Source organism: Mizuhopecten yessoensis, unplaced genomic scaffold (genome assembly GCF_002113885.1).
Source record: "Mizuhopecten yessoensis strain PY_sf001 unplaced genomic scaffold, ASM211388v2 scaffold4805, whole genome shotgun sequence".
Classification (NCBI taxonomy): domain Eukaryota; kingdom Metazoa; phylum Mollusca; class Bivalvia; order Pectinida; family Pectinidae; genus Mizuhopecten; species Mizuhopecten yessoensis.
Genome location: NW_018405730.1, coordinates 350,152 through 359,324, shown reverse-complemented (window position 1 = coordinate 359,324; position 9,173 = coordinate 350,152).

Sequence of the window (9,173 nt, the reverse complement as noted above, 5' to 3'; positions counted from 1 at the left end):
GATGCGTGCTGATAGGGGTGATCACTGGATGGTGGTTCAAATGTAATTATAAGTGGTCGATATACGGAGGTATTCATATAAGAAAGGTCGCTATAAGGAGGTGGGTGTTGGAGAGGTGAATTGAGGTAAAGTTACTAGTAGGGGTGATCACTGGATGGTGGTTCAAATGCAATTATAAGTGGTCGATATACGGAGGTATCCATATAAGAAAGGTCGCTATAAGGAGATGTGTGTTGGAGAGGTGAATTTAGGTTAAGGTATTTGTGTAGGAACTCTCTGTTTCATGAGGTTCTACATTGTCAAAATGGGAAGTACGTACGAGTGGATGGTATAGGGAGTGGTCGCCTATGGAGTAGTTACACTGTACATGTATGAGTGGTCGGCCTATGGAGTAGTTACACTGTACATGTAAAAGTGGTCGGCCTAGGGAGTTACACTGTACATTTAGGAGTGGTCGGCCTAGAGAGTAACATGTAGGAGTGGTTGGCCTAGAGAGTAACATGTAGGAGTGGTCGGTTTAGGGAGTTACAAATGGAGTGGTCGCCTGGGGAGTTACAATGTACATGTAGGAGTGGTCGGCCTAGAGAGTAACATGTAGGAGTGGCGGTTTAGGGAGTTACAAGTAGGAGTGGTCGCCTGCGGAGTTACAATGTACATGTAGGAGTGGTCGGCCGAGGGAGTTACATGTAGGAGTGGTCGGTTTATGGAGACTTTTAGGAATGGTCAGTATAAAGAGTTACATGTCGGAGTGGTCTATCTAGTGAGTTCAATATTCGAGGAGTGGTCTGTCTATGGAGTTCCTTGTATAAGTGGTCGGTTAATAAGGGAGTTATTTTAGTAGGAGTGACCGTTATATGGAGTTATACGAAAGAGTGGTCGGTATAAATTGTTTCATGTAGGAGTGGTCGGTATTGGGGGGTACTTGTAGGAGTGGCCTGCTTAGAGAGGTTTGTGTAGAAATATTAATTTTTCGGAGGCAAGAGATAACTAAAATGACTTTATAAGTGGTTTGTTTTGCTCACTCGAAAACTTCTTAAAGGAAATGTCTCGACCAAGTTATCTGAGTAAAGTCGCTTGTAAAATAGGACGATATCAAGTCTATAATTTTGCTTCAACATTAACTGAAGAAAAGTGTTGTAGTCAAGAAATTTACAATTCAAACCTGTTAATGTGATTGATTAAAATCACTGAGATTTAAATTTGAATTGAATTGCTTTACACAAAATCGAAACACCTGTATGGGTATGCGTTTCCCACAGTTCAATAGGGGAGTATACTGCATAATGCTGTACTGTGCAACGTAGCCAACTGAGTTTAAAAAATATTGAATGGCATTTTAGAAAATGTGAGCGATTGATTTTGTTTCGCCGTGCGTGAAACTTTAAAAACCAGAATAAAGGAAAGTTGATTCACCCGAAATATATGTATTACGTGGGCGCGCGAACACTTGTATAGTGTTTCAATTGTGTGTACGTCATGCTTTAAGGAATATGGGCTATTATTAATAAACAAATTTATAAAAAAGATAAAGGTCAATTACTCATTGACTACAATCAAAATATTTGTAAACGTGAGAAAGAAAAAACGCAAATCACGTTACGTGAGCTAATTCCATCACGTGAACGTCTTTTGTAGAGAAACAGGCTTGCATAGGTACATGGGGTCGTTGTGATTCCTCCTCTATCTAATCCGTCTTTGCGTATTGCAGAGTTATCTTCTCTTGTGAGCAGGTATTGATTGTTACGTCATTGGTTTGTGCGAGAAAATTACGTCGTTTTCTCAAAAAATTATGACGTTACTCTCACAAACAAATGACGTAACAATCACTACCTGCTCACAAGTGCAGATAACTCTGCAATACGAAAAGACGGAATAAAGGTTATCATATGACTCTTCCCATATCAAACTTCGTATCAATCCAAGACCCAAATATCTGCCCGAGGGTCGCTTCAGCCCGAGGGCAGAACCGATCGAGGGCTGATACAGAGTATGCTATGGGAAGGGTCAAATGGTGATCTCTATTTATCATATAGTTGATGGAAAATACTGAAATCCACAACTTGACATGACCATATTTTTCAATGTCAAAAGAGACCTGAACTCTCATTATAAATATCATCAGTGAAACCAGTTTCAAAGATAACTACTATAGTAATAATTAATGAATTAGCCTTCCTTTTGGTGTGAAGTGTGTTATACAGTTATTCCATCAACTAAAATGTAAATTTATACATTGTTTATTTACACTCTGGTGAATACTGTATCAGATTTCCGAAAACACAGACTCTTTCTGTTTATATACAGAGAAACCGCATGTCCCTGGTACAGCGTAGTGATCGTTTTTTATAAAAGTATTTTTTTAAATACATAAAAAGAAGAAAATAATCATATATTGCTTTTAAAATCACAAATCAGTGAGAAAATACACACATCCTTATGTCACTTCTTTTGTATCGTATATATGATGATGTCTAATCCGAACGATGCCCTTACTAAAGCCATTTTTTTGTTGTGGGGTAGATAACTCTTATAATGACCTAACATTACGCGCGTCTAGTCCAAATAGACCAAACGATCTTTCGGTACACGGAGAAATACTGACAACATTGATTCACCGATGAAATGTTGTCCAGTGCTGTCAAAGACTTTGATCCCTTGCAGGTTCAGGGAATGAAATGGCCTGTTATATCCCGCTACATGATATCATAAGAATCGATTGATGTGACCCCTCTCTGCAGATTGGCTGTTTTCAACTTTCTTCTGCTGAGAAGAACTTGATGAAACATTAAATTAAACGTTAAAATAGCCCCAAACAATATAAAAATTAAATGAAACAACTTCTCGTGTGTTTCTGACAGTCATTATTCAGCACTTTTCCCCAGTGGACATATAAAGGTACCTATTGGGTCACTTCCACGACCAGGTATACTTCGGTTTCCTCTCATCACAATTCCCCAATGGTCTACGGGTACTCCGCTTTCTTCTAAAATTAAGACCATCTATGAAATTTCATCCGGCCCAACAAGCGTGATTGATATAATAAGTCTAACTTATTTTAGAATTATTATGTGAAATAAATGACATTTATATTCATATTGCTATTTAAACAGATTTGGACTATCGGGAACCGTCGACGCTTAAGAATCGCACACGGAACTTGCCGATGGTTGCCGACTGAGATTCGAATTGCAAGATCTATACAATTTCTGGTTTGTAACACTCAGTCATGCAGTTGTGTTTCTCTCTCGTGCACGTCACTGAAATCTTTCTGTTCTAACCACGGCTACACATTTTTTTTAAGATTCACGCCATTCTGGCAGATTTTTCAAACCAAGTTAATTAAGAAAGTTGATGTCTTGAAACATCTTTCTGTGACCGCAGGAATACAGCATGATTCTAATGCATTATGTACAAAGTCAAAGATTCGTAACAAACTGATTGTGTTTTGTTGTGTGTAAGTTCATTGGTGACCGTGTAACAGCTTGTTTTAATGATCACATCGGAGGCTGCCGTGATAAGTACCGTATTGTGGTGTGTGACAATGATGTATATATATGTAAACCCTTCATCAATCCCCCTGCATGACTCAGATCCTCGTGCATTTAGTCACGGTCACGTTACTGCTGATTGTGTAGTTTTATTTAAAGAACTATATTGACCTTTAGCAAAGAGCATGTNGGGGGGTATTTGTAATACCATAGCAATGTTTGTTTTATATCCTATTGCGTGGGAGTATCTGGCGACTGTAGGATGTGGGAACTTTTGGATTTGGGTAGTGCGTGGGGCACCATAACAATGCCTGTCGTATAACAGAGCATGATTGTCAGAGGCGACCAAAGTGGAGGCGACTAATGTGGAACCTCAGAGCAGAATCAAGACTTTTGTTCCAGTTCTACGTTGACGAACCTGGGAATCGGTTTGTTGTCCTGTAACAACTCTTCGATTCTCTTTCTTCACGTTTATGTCTTTTCTGCAATGCACTATTTAAGATGGTGCAGGCCTCTAGGTTCACTTGGGTTAGCGAATTGACCCAGAATAATGTTGCAATGAGTAATATTTCCGTATCTAGGACATTTCCTAGAATTTCAGTGTGATTGCCTTTCCATCTGACACTAAAACAGATCGATCATAGAACGGGTCAATCAAGCGACGCATTGTCGTCGGCGACATCGCGGTCATATTTTCCACAGGGATCTGAGCATTTGTAACAGCTATAATTGGACCTTACCTAATGTGTTCAGCGTAATTTTACATTTACGTTTTATGGGTTTAAATCAACTTTCGGTAAAAATGCCAACCCCATTAATATTGATAATATATGTTTACCCCTTAAACGTGCAAAATTACTCTGCACACCTTAGTTTAGGTCCCAATATAGCTGTAACAAATTCTCAGGTCCTTGTAGTATTTTCGATTTTTAGTCCTTGTAAGGTGAGCAGATCGATAGCCCTGAAAATTGAGTAAATACTATATAAGGTATTGAATTCGTGAGAGGTATTGTGATATCATCACAAACGCTTCATTTATGCAAATTAGGTAACTGTCTAATACCTCGTGCATAGCTACATGACGCTATAATTTTACAGCATTAAATCTTTAAACGCAATTTTTGCTTTTAGGACAATGATATAGCGATTGTGCTTTAAACCTAAAGATCGTAAATATCTACCAAGGTGTCGTCAATAGCCGGGAAGGGAATGCTGTCGTCGACTTGAACAGACACGATATCATCAACAAAAAATCGTAAACACAAATTATAAATAGAAACTGACATAATGTAAGGTTTTTATTTCATTAAATCTAGATTTGTTTACTTGTGAATTAACATATACAACCAGATGATTTCATCCAATTTTATAATTTTTCGGTTTAAGTTTTTGTATAAAGAGGGAAAATACTGGACTTGGATTTGTACATGAACGATTTGCTTAATGAAACGAAGCAATTAAGGATACTCTGTAAGATTAGAGCGTTACTTACGGTATAAAATCTATTTCCACGTGCTTAAATAGGTGAAAACGACATGTAATGGGTCAACTACCTGTATAGTAGGCCAGTGTTCTTTGTGTATTGGCGTCAACAGCTAGGTAATGTCTGTATACTTAAATATATCTACTGAGATGTGAGTTAGATAAGTATACAGTTTTCAATCTGGATAAAAGTTCGAAGCACTTAACATATATGTAGTATAAAGTGTAATACACCGACAACTGCCAGGTGTTACTGAGGTAGTTCATAAACACACAACCGATAGCGGTATATACCAGTAGTACTCTATTCAGTGTAACTTGAAGGAGTGGATACTTAGTGCAGTTTATTTGGTTTCTCTGTCATCTCGGTTTGTCATATTGACTTTGAGGTCTGATTTTGTACTCCTTTATTGAAGACCCTGGGACTAAGACCCCAGGGACGGGACCAGATCCCTGAGCTAATTCTGGTAGCAATAGTGTATTCATATCTGCATTCCAAGCAATTAAATAAAAATTGTAATATAATGAGGATCTCAACTTCTTACTTGTTATGACCCAGAGATTTAGTCCTAAAAAGTGGGGATACACCCTGAGGCGACACAACTAAAATGTGACCTACTTGGGCTTTTTCTTTGATGTAATTTAATCTTTGTAAGGTTATATTTCTCAAATCATTGTTCTGCTGTATAAATGTATATAAAAATAAACACTTTTTGCTTTTCGTGCAAAATTGAGCTCTCATAATAAGAGAAGAAATGCGTTGTTCATTTCGTTATGAGGTATGGTAGTGTGTAAAGTCAAAAAGTTATTTATTTATGTAAGATTATTTTTTTCGGAGAGTATGCTCACGATTGATCAAAATCTCTTTCGAATCATTCAGCATGCACATTTCAACAGTTCCTATTCTAGAGTATACCGGTGGTCAAGTGGTTAAGGCGTCTGACATTCTGCTACCACTAGCCATCCACCACTTGGTCGCGGTCGGTGGGGTTTTTCAATGACGTTTTGGATAATGGTTAATTCCGTGGTTATATTCGAAAGAAAGCATTTATTTCTAATAAAGAAAGAATACATGTTTTTAAACCCTTTAAACTCTTAACGGTTTTAGGAATATTTCTTGAGAGGAAAAAGCACTGAATTATTGACTTTTAGCCGTTGATAGACTTTGGTTGTCAGGAACGATAACTCTGGTTAGAAATGGCAGCACATGATACGTAATATTTCAGGTTGTGTCTCAGCTCAATACGAAGTCGAAAACATAATTTTCTCGTTCACTCTTGTCTGTGATAGTCACTTTCCCAATTCTTTCTCTGGTGTAAAGATGAGAAACCCGTTTTTATGTCTAGTCACCTTGACTTAAAAACCTTAAAGGGACATCTGATCCACATTAGGAGATTATCTCAAACACTAATCAATATATCTCTATTAATTAAATAGATAGCCAATAGATAATTAAAATATATCATAAACCAAATTACATGAGATCTCTCATTTGCATTAAGAGATATCTTAAATGTCATTTAGAGATACCTTAAACTCATATACATGTATATTTTTATTTCAATAAAGTTATATGCATTTTCATGATATTTGTTATTCGCTTATAGAAATATGAAATTCATTTAGAATTATCAATAAATCATTAAAGACATCTCTATTTAAGTTAAAGTCATATCTAATACTTTTGCATACATTCACGGAATTACAAGTCCGTGATATAATTTATAACGGATATAAACTGTTAAGTTAGATTGCGAAATGTTCCAATCTCTGTATAATTTGTCATATAATTTTAGTTTTATTTAATATTCTCATATTTTTCTGATATCCTGTGTCCGAATTTAATTTTTGTGGTATAGTGTGCCTGGAAATAGCCTCAGACTGTTAGGTTACCATGATGCAATATTTGGAAATTAGGGTGCGCTAGACAAACTCCGGTTTTCTGGGGCTTAAATAAACCGCCGTCTTTGTCAAATAGTTTAAACTAGGCTATCTGTGCACGAAGGATGATAACATTACTGAGGTTGGTCTGTATATTTTCTCACCTGTATTAAATTACCTGTGTAAATCACCTCGCCCTCAATGACCCACATTCAGCGTTTCATCAGAGGAGAGACAACCTTACGTTACTAAAAAAGATTTGAATAGAATGCTTGAATGTTCAACAAACTTTAAAACGGTCATAGGGTTACGTCTTTCCAAATATATGACAATTACACACTACAACTAAATTTTAGTTTATATAATGTTCATAGAAATGTGCAGTTATCGACTTAATCAATATAATGAAAACTCGAAGAGAAAATATCTCAAAATTGTAAAATGGATGCTTAAGTTGACTAAACTTTGCAATACCGATTGCTGATATTAGCGAAAGCATTTTGTTTACATTCGTAGGAGAGTATTTGACTGGTATTACCTACAGCGTTTCACCTGAACACAGACATTTAAATCACATAGGTCTATTTATAGAGATGAGGTAACGAGACACCTTTTAAAATAAACATAAACCGTCCTGACATTTTTATTGCATCTTACGTGTGCAATATTTAAAACTTTGAATATTTCAATCGACAGGTACTTGAAAAGTAAGCAGAACTAATATTTGTATCGATTCATCCCGGATTTCTTTTTGAAATTGTGATGGAGAATTTATCAAGTGTATATAAATATACAAAATACCGTATAAACTGGGCAATTTCTGCTACAGTGAATATTTCTGGCAATGTCTTATGATAATTTGGTTCACATACCCGATCTCTGATTGGCAAATACGTGATCAGTATTTGACTCGATGTTAATATTTTTAGAAACAGCAGTTTGATATGTATACTCTTTATGACGTCACTTCAACTTTCAACGTCATAATACTCTCTGTCAAATGCATCTCATCTTTCTCCCTAGAAGAAGAGAACGCTATGTGTAAAACTTTGGATCTGAAGAGTAATATCGGCGTCGATTTTTGTTTTGGTCGATATCTCTTTCTCAGGTCTAAGTTTTTTAATTGATAATACTACACACCCAAAAACTATCTCAAAACCACAAATCATCACTGGTAGAAGTTAGCTGTAAAGTACGTTAGGGCAAAATTAACAATGGGCGTAACCAAAGTTTTACATATTATTTAAACGTTCTCTATCATCAGTTAACTTGGGAGAGCTCTACTTTATAAGTGTTATCAGGGACAGTATTATACGTCCCTTGTGTTATCCATAGATTTTCCTCCGTTTAACTCGTATATTGTGTACAAACGTTGGAAGAAAAATACCCCATGACACTTCATGATAAGATAGGCGACTCATATTCATATGGTACGACACTTTATAGTACAGACTATAGTTAACCTGTAGTTAAATCCTACTGTTCTCTAACTGACACCAAATCTCACCTAGCATACACCCTACCAACACCTTACCTTTACATGTAAAGGTTATTGCATGGTTTTCGAATAACAAGGGATTTACAAATGGTGTAAGAAAGGGGGGATAATCAATAAGTAGGTAACGATGTAAGTAGGATTTATGAATAAATGGATGTTTTATCTCCAGGTGTACCCAAACGGAATTAGGAAATACCAAGTGCATGATGACGAATACGACGCGAAACTTGACCCACATTTTTGATCACAAGCCACACAACTGTATATGTGTTTAAGATAGAAAAGACGCTTCGCTCGGGTGTAATAAGTCCCGAGTGACGAGAAATCATGCAATAACTGGCTTACTGCATGCTTCCCAACTCGAACAAAACAGAAAAATTGAGTAAAAAATGTTCACCTGTACGTAAAGGTTATTGCATGGTTTTCGAGTAACAAGTAAAGGTTATTGCATGGTTTTCGAGTAACAAGGGATTTATTACACCCGAGCGAAGCGAGGGTGTAGTAAGTCCCGAGTGACGAGAAATCATGCAATAACTGGCTTACTGTATGCTTCCCAACTCGAACAAAACAGAAAAGTTGAGTAAAAAATGTTCAGCTGGACAATCTTTTTTCCTACCCTACACTGCAGATAATTTACATGTACCTATGTGAGTGAGTACTAATCATAACCAGGTAAGATTCTCAATAGCCCAGTCTGAGTGTATCCTTCATAATGGATACAAGTGTTTTTGGATTACTATCCAGGTCCAGTGTCAGGGAAGGTAAGGAGTGTCTGTTCAAAATACGGGAAACAATGTTGAATTTCTGACTACATTTTCAGTTTA